This window comes from Panthera pardus, unplaced genomic scaffold (genome assembly GCF_024362965.1).
Source record: "Panthera pardus isolate Hobbes unplaced genomic scaffold, ASM2436296v1 HiC_scaffold_20, whole genome shotgun sequence".
Lineage (NCBI taxonomy): Eukaryota > Metazoa > Chordata > Mammalia > Carnivora > Felidae > Panthera > Panthera pardus.
The window spans coordinates 91,833,429-91,848,790 of NW_026526766.1; the positions used below are offsets into that span (position 1 = coordinate 91,833,429).

At 62.9% G+C, this 15,362-nt stretch overlaps 1 long non-coding RNA gene and 1 pseudogene across 2 annotated transcripts; both read right to left on the reverse strand.

Annotated features, from left to right (window-relative positions):
* Positions 1-7,800: 7,800 nt before the first annotated feature.
* Positions 7,801-7,986, reverse strand: LOC128778762 (U4 spliceosomal RNA; annotated as a pseudogene).
* A 1,924-nt stretch (positions 7,987-9,910) lies between these two features.
* On the reverse strand, positions 9,911-12,766 carry LOC128778665 (uncharacterized). Of its 2 annotated transcripts, XR_008424402.1 has the most exons (4): positions 12,551-12,766; positions 11,886-12,414; positions 10,234-11,039; positions 9,911-10,094 (listed from the first exon to the last, which is right to left on the reverse strand). It is a non-coding gene; the product is annotated as an uncharacterized LOC128778665 (long non-coding RNA). The 2 variants fall into 2 exon arrangements; XR_008424401.1 differs by lacking the exon at positions 12,551-12,766 and having other exon boundaries at positions 11,886-12,492.
* Between the last annotated feature and the right edge of the window lie 2,596 nt (positions 12,767-15,362).

The window sequence follows — 15,362 nt, forward strand, 5'->3', positions numbered from 1 at the left end:
AGGGGCGCCGGGAGAGAGCCGCGGGCGGGGGGAGGAGGGGAGGAGCGCCGGGGAGCGGCGGGGAGGGGAGGGGGCTAGCGGGGGAGGGGCGGATGGCGGAGGGGGCACCCGCGGCCCCGCCCCGGCCCCGCACCCCCGGGCTTTGGCGGCGGGGCTGTCACCGCGAGCCGGCACCGCGAGCTGCGGCGGCCCCGCCGGGCGGAGGGACGAGGCGGCCGCCGGCAGGGCGCCCTGGGGAGGGTCGGACGCGTGGGGGCGCGGAGGGGGCGTCCGGCGCCAGCCACCCGGCGGGCCTGGACGAGGGGTGGACGGACGCAGTGCGAGCCTTGGCCCGCTTCTTCCATTTTTCAGGGAACGCGGTGAGTGCGCCCTTCTCTGTGCGCGGTTCCGCCGGGGTGTCTGCGTGCAGCCCCGCAGCGCCCCCACCAGCGGGCCCCCTCCCTTCGAGCCCCCGCAGCCCCGGCCCTGATCGCCGCCCCCGCGGCCCATAAACGGAAGAGGGCAGGGACAGCCTTGGGGTCTGGCGTGTCGCCGGCAGAAGCCAGAAATTCACTGAGCGCCCGTGTGCCCGCGGAGCCGCGCGCCCGCACCGGTGCCGGGCTCGGTCGGCGCTCCCCGCGGACGTGGGGGGCGGGGGGCAGGGGCGGGGGCCCGGCTGCCTTCAACGTCGCCTTGGGTTTTGTGAGAGGGTGCGTTTTCCCTTCCCGCGTGGAGGAGGCTGGCAGAGATGTGAGCCCGGACTCCGCCGGGCTGGGGTCAGCGGGGCGTCGCCCCGGGTCCTGGTCCTCGCGGCACCTGCTGGCGGGAGCGGGAGCTCTGGCCGCGCTGGCGAGCGCGCCGCGGTGTCTCTTTGTGGCTGGACCCGCATTTCCCTGTCGACTGACGATGCCGAACATTTTTTTCTCACGAGCTTCTTAACCACCCGTATGGCTTCCCTGCTAAAACGTGTATGTTTTTAAATGTATTTTTCCCTATTGTCTTTTTTACTGTGTTGTTTCCTTGTCATTGAGCTTTGAGAGTCCTTGGTATCATCGTTGCTGCTACGTTATCAAACAGGTGATTTGCAAAGATTTTCTCCCCGTCTGTGGCTTGTCTTCTGTTTCCCTTGAGTGTCTTTCAAAGAGCGCAAGATCCCAAAAAAAGGAAATTAAGTAACATAAAAGAGCGCAAGCTCCTGAGGTCGACGAAGTCCAAGTGACCCATTTTTTCCTCCTGTGGTTTGTGCATTTCACGTCTGTCACATCGAAGAAATCTTTGCCTAACTGAGCAGTGCAAACATGGGGGTTTTCTTCTAGAGGTTTTGCAACAGCTGTGTCTGCCGCTTACCGCCCCCCCCCCCCAGTCGCCGGGGTCCAGAACCACGTGACCTTCCTTCTGGCAGATCTGGCCGCCTTCATCCCATCACGTGGGCACCTCATCCTCCCAGAGCCTCAGGAGACGGGCAGCCTCAGGGCAGTGAGATGTTGTGACAGAGAGCCCGCAGCCCTGTTACTTTATTACGGCATATTGCTACAGCCATCCAACTTTTAGTTACTGTTTCTCTGTTTCAGCCCCTGATTTACGAATGAAACTTTAACATAGGTCTGTACGTGTAAGGTTCAGTACCATCCACATCCACTGGGGGGTCTTGGGATGTATCCCCTATGGATGGGGGTGAGGGGGAGTTACTGTATTAAGTTTTACATGTACGTCAGTGCTAGCATTAGAGCTAACTTTTGTACGTGGTGCAGGAGATAGATCCAGGGAGTAGTTTGGTTTTTGGTTCTGTGTTTTGGGGTTTTTCTTTGTTGGGCTTTTTTGCACATGGCTATCTAGTTGTTCGAACACATTTGTTGAAAAGATGAACTCCTGCGTGGTTTTGCAGTGGAGTGCTCCCAGTGAGACACAGTGCACGGCTGTCCCCGGCACCCTGGAGGCTGGTGTTCCAGAAAATCGCAGCGAGCAGATCGCCAGCAATTTCTGCAGGCACCCAGTGTCCTCAACCAGGTTATCCTTGGGTCTAGGGCCTGGACAGTCGCGCTGGGGGGTCCAGGTTGTTCGACCAGAATCAACTTTGCGTCCCATGGGTCCCCCGGCCGGCCAGAGGGTGCCCTGGGAGGAAAGACAAAGCATCCTGCTCAGGAGGGTCAGGGTAGAATACTGAATATCCGAAGAAGACCTATGCGGCCCCACCCCCACCGTTTCGTCCTGGTCATTACCCAGGAGGGGATCAAGCAGACGTGTGCCTGTCTGGGGGCAGCCCTGGTGCTCAGGCCGGAAGAGGGCACAGAGGTGGAGCCAGAAATCCTCATAAGCGAACCCTGGGGAAGGGTCAGCAACACCACGGCAGGACGCGTGGAGGGCCCAGCCACCTCGAGCCCCGGCCCACCACGGGGCGTCCTTTGTGATGAAAGAACCACCTTGCAGATTGCAGGCGAAACCCACGACCCCTCAGCTCCTTGGCTTGGAGAATCAGCGCAGGGGTGAGGTCAGAGGCGAGATGCATAGCCCGAGGGAGGGTCCAAGTCTGATGGAGTCATTTGCCAGGAGCTAGGGTCGCCCGCCCAGGCGGTGTCCGCCTACCCCGCCCCCCCCATCGGTGAGCCAGCCCTGGGCGGGAGTCGGGTCTGGTGTGCGGTGACCAGGTCTGCGTCAGTGCAAAGTCCCGTGTGTTGCATCCCATCGGTGACACGGGGTGTCGCCGTGATGGATCCCCGTGGCAACGGCGGCCCGTGGCCGACTGGGAAGCGCCGGCTGCTTCGCAGATGAGTTCTGGTGGGTGGGGTGAGAGAGCAGGCGCCCGCCGTGAGCGAGCACAAGTGGCCTCACACGGTCAGCAGCTGTCATTTATTCCTACAGTCCACGGCACCCAGAAGGGGCGTCATTAATCTGTAATTTTGCAAAAGAGCAAAAAAACACCAGAACACCCTGCAAACCATATTGGTTTCCTAGGGCATAACTGCCTGCTGTAACAAAGTATCACAGACGGACCCGCTGAAGACAAAGGAATCGATTCGGCCACGGCTGTGGAGACCGGAAGTCTGAAACGGGGGCGGGGGGGGGCGGGGGGCATCCCTGGGGAGGCTCTGGGGGAGGGTCCTTCCTGCTTCTCCCGCATCCTTGGTGCTTCTTGGCCTGTGGCTGCATCGCCGCCGTCCCTCCCCTGCATTGTCACATGGCCGTCCCCCTGTGTGTCCCCTCTCTGTCTTTGCGTCTTCACACCTGGCCTTCAAAGACTCTATTTCCAAATAGGCCACATTCTGAGGTTCCAAGTGGATATGAGTCTGAGGGGACACTATCCAACTCACTACACAGACCGAGTAGTTACATCGTCTACATCACAGGCCCAAGAATTCGTGAAGCATAACAGGTTTCACCAAGGGACCCTGAAATAAAAGTGGCTTAATCAGGAGAAAAGTTTATTTATCTCTCATATTGTGCTCAGAGGGTAAGCATCCAAGGGCTGAGAACCCCTGTTGTCAGGAACTTAAACTCCTGCCTTCTGTGCTGCAGTCCTCAAGACATGGTTTCTGTCTTGTGGTCAAAAATGGCTGCCGCAGCTCCAGCCATCACCTCCACACTCCAGCACGGAGGAAGAGCAAAGAAGTGAAAAGCATGCCTCTCCCTTTAAGGACCTGGAAATAACCTATCACTTCTGTTCAAGTGCCTGTAAGCTTAGTCACATGACCTTATTTGCTGCAAAGATGGCTGGGAAACGTCGTCTTCCTCTGGATAGTCACACGTCTGACTAAAACTCCCGGGTGCTGGTACCCCGTAGTCTTGAGCGCAAGTATGTCACAGGGAAAATGGTTCCGGGGAAGACTGCCCTTCCAGGGATAACCCATCCCACTGCCCTGGGCCCCGCTGACCTTTGGACCGAGGTCAGGGGCCACGTCGTCCCCTTCAGGTGGGTGTTCTGGGAGGGGTGAGAATGAGGAGCCCAGCACGTGGTGGGGACCCAGGCCAGGCCCGGGGAGGGTGATGTCTGGGACCTCCAGGATGAGGGACGGGGGCGGCCGGGCAGAAGTGCGGTCCCAGCGGAGGAACAGAGTATGCAGAGGCCCAGAGGCAACGGACAGGTATGAAACAGCAGGTGTGAGGTTGGAGGTCTCAGCTGGCACGGGGTCCTGAGGGCCCTTGACGAGGGCTCTGGATGTGGAACTTCAGCCCGGAGGGCCCAGGATCACCGTGGACGGGGCACAGACCAACGGCCAGTGAGTGCGTGGCCCAGAGGGCTCGCTCCCACTGGGATAAGGGGAGGGGGGAAGGGGCTCGTCTGGGGGGCCACCTCCCCAGCAGGGGTGGGGGCTCCAGGCACGCAGGGAGGAGGGTCACTTTCTCAGTGGGGGGGGGCTTCTGGAAAGGGGAGGAAGCTTGGGAGTCCTCAGGGCCCCAGGGCGACCCCTCCAGGTGGGGGGGGTGGGGGAAGGGGCTCGTCTGGGGGGCCACCTCCCCAGCAGGGGGGGGCTCCAGGCACGCAGGGAGGAGGGTCACTTTCTCAGTGGGGGGGGGGGGCTTCTGGAGAGGGGAGGAAGTTTGGGAGTCCTCAGGGCCCCAGGGCGACCCCTCCAGGTGTGGGGGGTGGGGGGGGGGGCGGGGCAGGATGGTTTGGATACCGGCAGGAGCTCAGGGCCACCTCTCCAGGCGCGGGCCATCTCTGTCTGCAGGGGATGGGGGCCAGGGGCAGGAGTTATCCGGGCCCCAGCCCGATCCCCGCGGTGTCCTCTCCTCTTGCAAGGGCAGCGGCTGGGAGCAGGGCCCGTCCAGGTGATCCGGGGCGATCTCCCCTCGAGATCCTCGAGCACCTCTGCCAAGATCACAAAGGTCACACTCGGGTTCCAGGTGGACATAACTGCCGCGTGGGGGCACCGCTCAACCCGCTACAACCACAAAAGCAAATCGCAAAGCCGTCCGTGTGCAACGATACCGTGTTTGTGACTAACAGACGTGCGTGCCTCCGTGTGCGTGGGCGGCGAGCCCGTGGTGTGCGTGCGGCCGCACCCGCGTAACGCGTGCGTGTTTGTGTTTGGAAGCAGGCTGGTTAACCGCGCTCCCCTTGGGGGATGGGCTGGGAGAAGGAGGGGGCCCCTGTCCGCTTTGTAATGACCCGTATGTATTTCGGCATTTTTAAGTGACCAAAAGTTGGCTTTATTCCTTAGGAAGGGGGCGCGAGGGAGGTAGGAAGTCCCGGCCCCTGGCTCGGGTGACTCTCTCCCGGCCCAGGGGGCAGCTAGAAGCCCAGGGCGGGGGCCTGGGTCCAGCTCTGTCCCGCAGGGGCACCGGCCTCCCGGCCTGACTCTGGCAGAGAGGGCCACCGGGAACCCGCAGAGAACCACGTGGCCGCGACAGACCGACCCAGAATAAGCATGGCTGTGGCTGTCCCCACGGTGATGATTTTGGGGGTGCCACAGGGGGATACTTTGGCAAACCTCCCTGTGATTTTCTGGGACTTTTTTAAGGGGCGCGTGTGTATGTGTGTGTGTAAACCTCCCGTGTGTAGTTAGCTCATCTTTAGCCAACTGTACCTGTGACCGCTTTTCGTAAAAGGGGGGAAGCCTTACTGTGGCCCGAATCCCGTCCCCAGCTCCACAGCTTGAGCTCTAACCCCCCAGGTGATGCTGCTGGGGGGGGGGCTGGGGGTGACGGGGTTAGTGCCCCCGGTTCTCTCCCCGTCTCTGTCTCCCCACCTCTCCCCACAGGTGCGCGCACCCAGAGAAGGCGGCCGTCTGCAAGCCCGGGGAGTTCTCACCAGGAGCCGACCCTGACCTCCAGCGTCCTGGCTCCGGAACCCGGAGAAGCAGGCGCCTGTCGTGTCAGCCGCGAGTGCTGTTTGCACGCGCGTGTGTGGATGGAGTGCGGTTCAGCCCCCCCCCACCGCTGTTGTGTGCACCTGCACGTCCCCCCCCCCCCCCCCCCCACTGCTCCCTGACCTGCTTCTCTCAGTAGAACCAGAGTCCTCAGTCCCATTCTCGGGGACCCGCAGTTGGCAGTGAAGTCCGAAATGCTGTGTGTTCGTTCTGATGCTACATCACAGAGATGGTCTAACCGTCGTGGTAAAGACAGGCTTCTCTTGGGCCCCAGAAAGACTGGTTTTCCTCAGCGCCTTGGACTTCCCGAGGGGCACCTCCGCGGCCCCTGGGTCCTGGGGCAGACCTCCTCCGGGACCCTGGGGCACACGCTTCTCCGTTAGAACGGACCAAGCTCGGGTCTGAGAGCCCAGGGCCCCCGCGCCATTTCCAGGGTGACACAATGTTCTGTTGCCTGAAGGCGCCCTGATTTACGTAACCCGTTGCCTCCTGGTGGGTGTTTAGGGTTGTCTGACCTTTCTCCTTCCTGCATCAAGGCTGGGTGAGTGGACTTCTGGCTGAATCTGTGCCCCATTCCTTAATGATTAACTTTCGCCCCGGTACCTGCAGGTCAAAGGCTTTAGGTGTTTCCCATGATAAATGCTCGGCAGGGCCCCGCCTGGCCACCTAACTATGAAAACTCCGAGGGTGCCATCCTGGTGGAGGGGGCGGTTAGCCCGCTGCTTCTCCCTCCGGGTGGCACGGTCCTCTGGGGCCAAGGACTGACCTTATTCTGTGAGCCGCCCCTCAGCCCACCGTTCCTGCAGTCCCAGAAGGCACCTGCTCTTGCCTGCCTCGCGCTTTGTGAACGCTGTCCCCTGCCAGGACTCCCATGCAGCTCCCCCCTCCCCGCCCAGGCAACCCCTTTTGGATGGGTCCCACCGTACAGAGGCCCCCCTCCCTGTCTGACAGGCCACCGGGCCCCCTGAATGCTGGGACTCCCCGTCAGATCCTGACCCCCACACCCAATCCATGTCGGGCTCTCCCCTGGACCCCCCACTCCCTGCACCCAGGGCCAAGTCTGCCTCTGCCTGGGACCTGGCGACCTCTGCATCCCTGGAGAAGCTCCTGCAAGACCAGCAGGGGGTCGGGATGCGGGCAGGGGTGGGGCGGGGAGTGGAGGGAGGGACAGAGATAGCCACGGCGGGGCAGGCTGGTGGCTGTGACCACCACTCATGACACCCAAGACGCTGTGGGCAGTGGCATCAGAGGGTGGCTGAAGGCTGAGACGTGGAATCAGAAAGAAGGTTCCGGGCCTACAGCGAGTGGCTCTGAGGGGTTGCTCACCCCCTCGGAGACCCAGGTCGGCCATCCGTTAGGCGCCGAGGAATCATCCCCCACGTAGAGCCCCCGTGAGAGTCGTGAAGGGACTGTGGCGTGCGGCAGGGACCCGGAGACCCAGAAGGTTCCAGGGTTTGGTGCTACAGTAAGAAAGTTCTGCCCTGGGTCTGACCTCAGTGTCTCCCGCCGTGGTTTTATTCCCACGTGGCCATGGTGGCCAGGCCCCCAGGGGGCCCCCAGAGACCCCACCTCCTGGCACAGTGGGGGTGTTGGCATATACCTTGCTGTCTCAGACCCCTCGCCCTGGGGAAGCCGCCACCCAGGCAGTGAGGACACTGAAGCAGCCTGGCCAGGCAGGCGGTCAGTGTGGCCCGGAGCCCAGGCGTCCTGCCCGCGGCCAGCAGCAGCTGGCGGCCTGTGAATCCCCCAGCCCCAGTCAAGTCTTCGAAGGACCCTGAGCCTGGCTGACGTTTTGGCACAAGGTCACAGGGACCCTCAGCCGTAATCGCATCACCGGGCTTCTCCTGAATCTCTGACCGTGGGTCTGTTCGCTGTCTTAGCCTGCTGTATCTTGGGGTGCGAGAGGACCCCGAGGAGAGGGTTCCTGGGGGGTGGAGGACACAGGACACTTTTGGAATTGGATGCGTCTTCTGTGGGGAGAATATTCTGAGACAAAAACAAGTAACAAAGAATCCAAAAGGCATTGTTTTCCAAAGTCGGCTCCATGCCCAGCGTGGGGCTCCAACTCATGCCCCTGAGGTCAAGAGTCGGATGTTCCACTGACCCGAGCCAGCCTGGTGCCCCGGGGAAAGTCTTCAATTAGCAATAATCGTGCCCCGGATAAACCTCCTTGGCTACAATGCTGCCCCTGCACAAAGCTCCAGTTTAAGGAGAATTGCTCAGGGGCACCTGGGGGGCTTCGTCTGTTGAGCATTGAGCGACCGACTCTTGATTTTGGCTCAGGTCGTGATCTCGCGGTCTGTGGGTTCAAGCCCTGCGTCGGGCTCTGTGCTGATGGCTCGGAGCCTGGAGCCTGCTTCGGATTCTGTGTCTCCCTCTCTCTCTGCCCTTCCCCCACTCCCACTCTCTCTCTCCCTCTCTCAAAAATAAATAAACATTAAAAAAAATTTTTTTAAAAACCTAGCAGAACTTTATTCTCAGTGTTCTGAGGCTGGAAGTCCAGAATGCAGGTGTGGGCAGGGCCGTGCTCACCCTCGGGTGCTCTCGGGGAGGGTGCTTCCTGCCTCCTTCGGCTCCTGCTGTCTCCGGGCTCTCCTGGGCTGTGGCCCCCTCGCTCGAGTCCCGTGGCCTCACCCTGTGTCTGCCTGTCTGTCCTCTGTGCCTCTCCTATGAGGATGGTGATCACTGGCTTTAGGGAACCCCCCCCCAGATAATCCAGGGTGACCCGCTCATGTCAGGATCCGTAATTCAAGACATCTGCAGAGACCCCTTTTTCCAAATAAGGTCCCATTCCCAGGCACCGGGGTGAGGATGTGGACACGGCTTTTTGGGCGGCCGCCGTCCTCCACTGCTGGACGCAGGAGCCCCTGCCGCTGAGCTCACATGACTCCCAGGAGCTTCCCCGCCTCTGAGGAACAAACTGGGCTCTGTCGGGGCAGGTGCAAGGAGAGCCCCGAGGGCAGGGGCCCTGGCTCCCGCCCGCACAGCTGCGGTCTCTCCCAGCATCCCTGATTTAGAGGGACAGGATTCCCACCGAGGAAGGTCAAGAGAACATGAATTCAACTCACTCGTGCTCCCGCCTCACCTCGTGCCGCTGTGGGGCGGGGGCAGATATTCTCTGAGTCACTGTTCAACGAGGAAATGGTGTCGATGTTACAACCTGTTCGGGGCAGACACGAGGTGCGGCAGTCCTTGTAAAGGAGACTGTACCCCCACTTTCACTTACATTTCCTCCCCTGCAGCCCCCGCCCCCCCACCGGCAGGATTCCAGGACTCCCAAAACCATGTCCCAAGCCAAACACACAGGCAGACTTTGAGCTGGTCGTGTTGGGATGGGAGTGGGGAAGGAAGGGCCCCTGCGGCCGGGGGTGACCCGCTGCCTTTTTGGTTTCTTTGTTTTACTTTTTCTTTATTTTTCGCTCATCTATTATTTATTTTGAGAGACCGAGAGGGCACACGTGAGAAGGAGGGGGACGGGGGCAGAGGGAGGGAGAAGGAGAGGATCCCAAGGAGGCCCCACACTGTCAGCCCAGAGCCCAACGCGGGGCTGGAACCCACCCCCCCGCGAGATCATGACCCGAGCGGAATCCAACAGACGGATGCTCGACCGACTGAACCACCCCGGTACCCCAAACCCACTGCCTTTTTAATTATTACTGTTCCTGGTTCAAGATACACAGAACGTAGGACTTGTCCTCTTAACTGTTGTCAAGGGCACAGTTGGGAGGCGTCTGGCGCATTCACGCTGTCGGGCAGCCGTCCCCTCCGTGACTCCCCACCTTCCCAGACTGAGCTCTGTCCCGCCACACACGGGAAGCCGTGCACGCGCATCGGAGCGCAGGATCATAAAAGAGCACGGAAAGGCCCCTCCGCAGTCTCGTCCCGACAGAGCCGCGAGTGCCGGCAACCCACCCGCCAAGCACCGTCTGGGGGCCTCCGGGCGGGCCACCAGGGCGGGCACCAGCCAGAGCCCACCCTGCTTGCAGCCCGGGGGGTGGGGGGAGGGGGTGACTGGGCAGCGCGGCGGGCCGCTCGGGTTGATCCCCGGGTGTGTGCTTTTCCTGCGGGGGCGTGGCCTCTCGGAGCTCCTCCCCCTGGCCCTGGCCCCGCCTTCCGGCCTGCCTCCGCCCTCCCGGGGTCCGTCCGCTAGAGGGCAGCGCTGCCCGGCGCTTGGCAGAGGCCCGGCTGGCTGGCGGGCGGAGGCCGAGGACGCCCGAGAACGCCCGAGAACCCAGGGGCGGGCGCAGGGGCTGCGGCTCCAGTCTGGGGGAGGGGTCGCCAGATAAAACACCGGGCGCCCGGTTCGACCTGAATTTCAGAAAGACAACGTTTTTTAGTAGAGATATGTTCCAAATATGACACGGGACATACTTGGGCTGAGAAAGTAGTCCCTGTTTATCTGAAATCCAACTCCTACAGCGTCCCGTGCTAGACCTGGTGACCCTACCTCCGGGGACCGCACCGACAGCAGCCCGCAAGCAGAGGGAGCCAGGGCGGGGCTGCAGCTCTGGTTCCAAGCTCATCAGCTCAGTGACTGTGTCCGGATGGGCCACCGGGAGGCCACACCTGCCCTGAGCGGTGACTCAGGTGGATGTTGGCAGTCGTCCCGGCTGGCATCCAGGCAGAGGCAGGGTGAGGTGGGGCTGAACTGGGGGACCTTGCCTCTCTCTGACCTCTCACTCGAGGCGGCAGGATTCAGGACTCATTGGTCCAGGCCTCCAGGTGGTGAAGTGTGCGGTGGCTGGAGGTCAAAGGCCAGATCCGGTTGTTCTGGAAAGGTCAGCTGCAGTTGTAATTAGCGTTCTGACACTCTCCGGGCCTGCATACTGTGCCGCGTGGTCCCGAGCAGTGTCTGCTTCTCTCTTCACCCAGAGTCCTCTCCACCGGCCAGGCTTCCGCCTCCACCATGGCCCCTGTGCTCCCGCAGGAGTTTCCTTGGTTATATTTACACCATGAATTCACCTGGACTTTAACTGGGTTCACGAACGGAGCTAGGGGCTCTGACTCACTTTCCACCCCTCGAGGGCTAGAACCCCGCCCCCTTATCTGAGCAAGTGCGCCTGCGCGGGCAGAGACAGCGGTCGGACCCCCAGCCTCGTGGGGCGGGGTCTCCACGGAGAAACTGGAGAGCCGAGGGACAGACGGCGGTACCTGAGGCCTGCGTGCAGGTCAGCGGTGCTCGGTCCATGTCCGCGACCGTTGCGTTCTCGTGTCTGGATACCCGCGGGGCCATCGCTGTGCTGGCCACTCTGCCTGCACGGGCACACATCGACCGCTCCTGCCAGCCGCCCTGACCTCCAGAGCTCCTTGGTGTCTTTCTATGGACAGTGTCCCCGATTGTCCCCCGTCTGGTATTCCGTGAGCTGACAGGCTCCACTCAGCACACGCGCTCTCCCTCTGGGCTCCTGAGGGAGGATTCCTCTATCCCGTCATCCCCTCACTGCCTCATTCATTCATTTGTTCACTAAAAACCGGTGAGGTGGGGGGCAGGGGCGGGGTGCTGCCGCTCTCAAGCCCCGGGGATGGAAGGGGCAGCTGCACAGAGAGGCTGAGGCGCTGGGGGGCCTGGTGTGGCGCAGAGGTCGGGGGGCCCTGGCCACCCCGGGCACATGGCTCTGGGACCGAGGCACCGGCAGGGGGACCCACGGAAGGTGAGGCCCCATCTCCCGGGCCCCGCTGGGCCCGGACCGTCGGTGGCCCACAGGCGGAAGAGCTGCCAGCCAGTGACGCTGGGTGGAACTCAGGCCCAGGTCTCTGCAGAGCTGGGCCCCTGCCTCCAAACTGGTGAGTCTAAGTCTCCAGATTGGGTGCGCGAGGTGCCTCCGGCATGGCTCGGGAGACAGACACCCGCCTGGCCACAGTCCGGTGGAGGGGAGCAGACCCCCTGACTTCAGGGCGGCGGGAATTCAGCATACTTCCCGAAAGGGTGCACAGGGCCTGGTGGGCAGGGCACAGCCTTCCTCTCTCCCGCTCCCGGTCCCCCGGGCCTTCCCTCAGGCCTCCTTGCAACCTACCTCACTGACCCCCAGCCCGTGCCAGAGGCAGGATGCCGGCCTTCAGAATGGAGGGCCCCCCCCCAGCCCCCCGCCCCTTCTCTACCGCTCGTTGGCTCCTCTCTCCCCAGCACTGAGAGGGCAACAGAGCGGGCCAGGGCTCCTCCAAGGCTCCTTGGCCCCGAGACGCAGCCCCGCAGCCAGCAGCCAAAGCCAGGAGCGGGCGGGGCAGGGCAGAGGGCAGCGGGTGGGCCGGCCTGGGGTGTGCTGGGGCAGCTGATGGAGTCTGGATGCCAGCTGGGCCAAGGGTGAGCTGACCAGAAGGCAGCCTGTCCGAGGAGGAGAGGCCTGCAGGCCTGGTGTCTCACACGCGGCCTCACGGGCCCCCGGGCGCCCATCCTGGCCCACGGTGCACAGATCAGGAAACCGAGGAAGGAAGGGCTGGTCCCAAGTCATCTGGGGGCCACGGGGGCCACCTGGGTCTGGCTCTGGGCTCCGTGTTGCTGGCCGGGGTCCCGGGGATGCCTTCTTGGGTCCCTGTGTGCCTGTGTGTCCGGGGAGGGGGCCGGGCGAGGCCACCTGCGAGGACTCATCTGAGACCCGAGGCTCTGGCGGCTGGTGGAGCTTCACGTGGGCTGCTGACCCGAGCGCAGGGGTCAGACGCGCGTGTCACGGCTGCGGGGGCCGCGTGGGGGCTGCCACGTGGGGGGCCCAGCCCTGGCTCCTCGTGGGGCCTCCTCTCCCCTGCACTGTCCAGCGGTGTCCCCCTACCTCTCCACCTTTCCCTCTGTCCCCTTTTGTCCCTTCACGTCCCAGCCAGAAATCCCTCTGGGGAGGAGAGGGGTCTCGCTGGCTGTCGCTCTGCGGCTCCCAGACCCTCCTCCCAGCCTGTGACCCAGGCGCTCCAGAAACCACATCCAGATGGTGATTTTGCCCATTGGTGCCTGAGTCCGGGGCCGCACGTCCCAGGCTCCACGTGCCCTGGCCGGCAGCCCTCGCCCTCCCTCCCCGCCTCCCCGCGGCCCTGGCCCTGCCCACTGCAGAGACCTGGGAATTGGGCCCAGAGGCCTCATCTCATCTATTTTTAAGTACAAGCCCATGAAAGATTCACAGGCTGCTTTATTTACAGGTGGCAGGCTGGCATGGTGTGCGCGAGAGGCCTGAAAACATGTCGGCCTAGGCGAGCTCAGCCTGAGCGCCCCGGGGCAGCCCGGCCTGGCTTGTGCAGGCCCCCCGGGCCCCCCTCCCCGATGCCAGCCGGGCCCCCTGGGACCGCCCCCGCCTCATGCGGGCCGGGCTCCCCAGGCTACTTCCCTTCTTCCCATCCCGCCAGAGGCCCGGCTCCCTTGGGCCTTCTCCCCAGGAGGTGCCCCCCAGAGGTGACAGGGTGCTCATGGGGGGCTCCGCCACCCACCTCCTGCCCCTGCCCCCCTATGCAACCAGCTGCTCCCTAGCCCGCTTCCCTGATCCTGCGTGATCTCTGAGACACCCCCCTCCTGGGCTTTCGTCCTGCCCCCCCCCCCTTACTTCCCCCCAGGGCAGGTCTCTCCAGACACAAGAGGCAAAGTCAGGAGTGGCCCCTGCTGGGCCAGCCTGGGCCACGTGCTCATTTCATCCCAGCCGTGCTAGGTGGGGTTAGTGTCCCCATTTTACAGACTAGGAAATTGAGGTTCTGGCGCACTGGGTAACTTGGGTGTGAAGCCAAATCTTGGGACTTCGACGGTTAGGTGCCCCACCCCTGTCCCAGCGGCCAAGTGGTGAGGAGGGGTCACACAGTGCTCACTTTATCTTGGCTTCCAGAAGCGGAGAGCCTTGGCCCTTCCCTCCAGGCATGCCACCCAACCCAAGAGAGACACGCAGACCACAGGGCCCCACCCTGCCCCGGAGGAAGGAGGCTGTGGGCGGCCTGGCCTCTGTGGCTCTGCCTGTGGGACCCCGCAGGTCCCCGGGGCCGCCCGCTCCCTCTCCCCCTGCACCAGCACCTGGCGCCCAGTGACGTCCCCTCCCCTTGGCTGCGGGCTCACTCGGGCCTCGGGAGGGGGTGCCAACCCAGCCTTGATTATGTCACCTGGTGTCATGTGCTGTCTGGCTTAGTCCCAGCAAATGCCCAGGAGGGCTCCCAGCTGTTACCCAGCAGGGACCAGGGCGGACTCATGGCCGGGTCACCTGGGCCGCCGCGGGAACTCGGGGCACTTGGCAAGTCAAACCAGAGTGTCCCTGCTCTGGCCATGCTCTGGGGAGGAACCTGAGGGGAGCCCTGCCTGTCCCCACCTACGTGGGAATCACTGATTTTAGAGAACATCTCTTTTCTCAGCATCTCCACCAACCCAGAAGATTCTCTGGGGTTTCACTTTCTGGAAACAAAAAGGTTTTGTTAGCTTTCCAAATAGGACGTTACAGGACTGAGTATGTCTTTCAGCCCCCCCCCCCCCCGGCAGACCTCTCGCCAGCCCCCGCCCCGCTTCCCCTTTCCTATCCGAGGAAGAGCCTTTTCTTTTCTTGCGATGCTTCCCCAGGATGAGACTGGGAAGAAGGTGAAAGTGGGCACCAGCCTCTGTGTCTCGATGAGGACCTGGCACTGGGTCCGGAACCACCACCCCTGGGAGCCGGAAGAAGACGACGGGGCAGCCCCCCCGCGCCCCCCCTCCCCCCCCCAGCACGTGGTAGCCTCCGGGCAGCAGGTGTGGGACACAGCGGCCGGGACCAGTCTCCCTCCCTGTCACTTCCTGGCTGGGCGACCCCTACCTCTGGGAGGCTGTTTTCCACCTGTAAGATGGGGATGCACTTGCCCCGGAGCGCCGGCTCCCTGCCCCACCCCCGGATGCAGGGGACCCTTTCCCACCCAGCTGTGTCCTCTCCTCCTGTCCTGGTGCCGTCTGCCCAGGGGGAGGTGAGTCTTCCAGCCTGTGGACACAGGGAGACGCCAGCCGGGCTGTGGACACTGACACGAAGTGGTGGCCCCTCAGACTGGGAACGAGACGGAACCAGGATTCTCTCCCAGGTACTGACAGGTGTAAGGCGGCTGAAATGCTAGGGCCACCTGGGAATGGGCCACCGCACCCACACAGGGAACCCCACCTCCCTTGGAGCCAGAGCTCCCCATTCATCCTAAGAGCGAAGCTTTCGTATTTTGAGCGAAAACAGGCCAGTTTGGGGGGTGGGTGCCAGGAGACTGTGTCGGTGGCAGGTTGCCTCAGCATCTGAAACACCCAAGGGACCTCTAAGATTGTTCTCCGTGCCCTTGCCAGGCATACGAGTGCGTTCCGGAAATTGCAGGAGACACAGCACCCTGGCCACCCAGGACAGAAGCACGGGAAGGAGACGTGGCCTTACAACCTCAGCCTGCTCTGTGGGACCTGTTGGCCGCCGCAGCGGTCATCTGGGCGCCCAGGCGGGGCCCCTCCCTCTACCCCGAGCCAACGCTAAGGGCACCGATGCCGCCAGGCTGGCTGATCGCTGAGCTGATGTGAACGCAGTCGCCTGATATCTGCTCCTGGCGGCGCACCAACAGTGGGTGAGCGGTGACACACTGTTCCTGGCACGCAAAGCAGACACCCCCCCCCAGCCCCGCCCAGAAACCCGC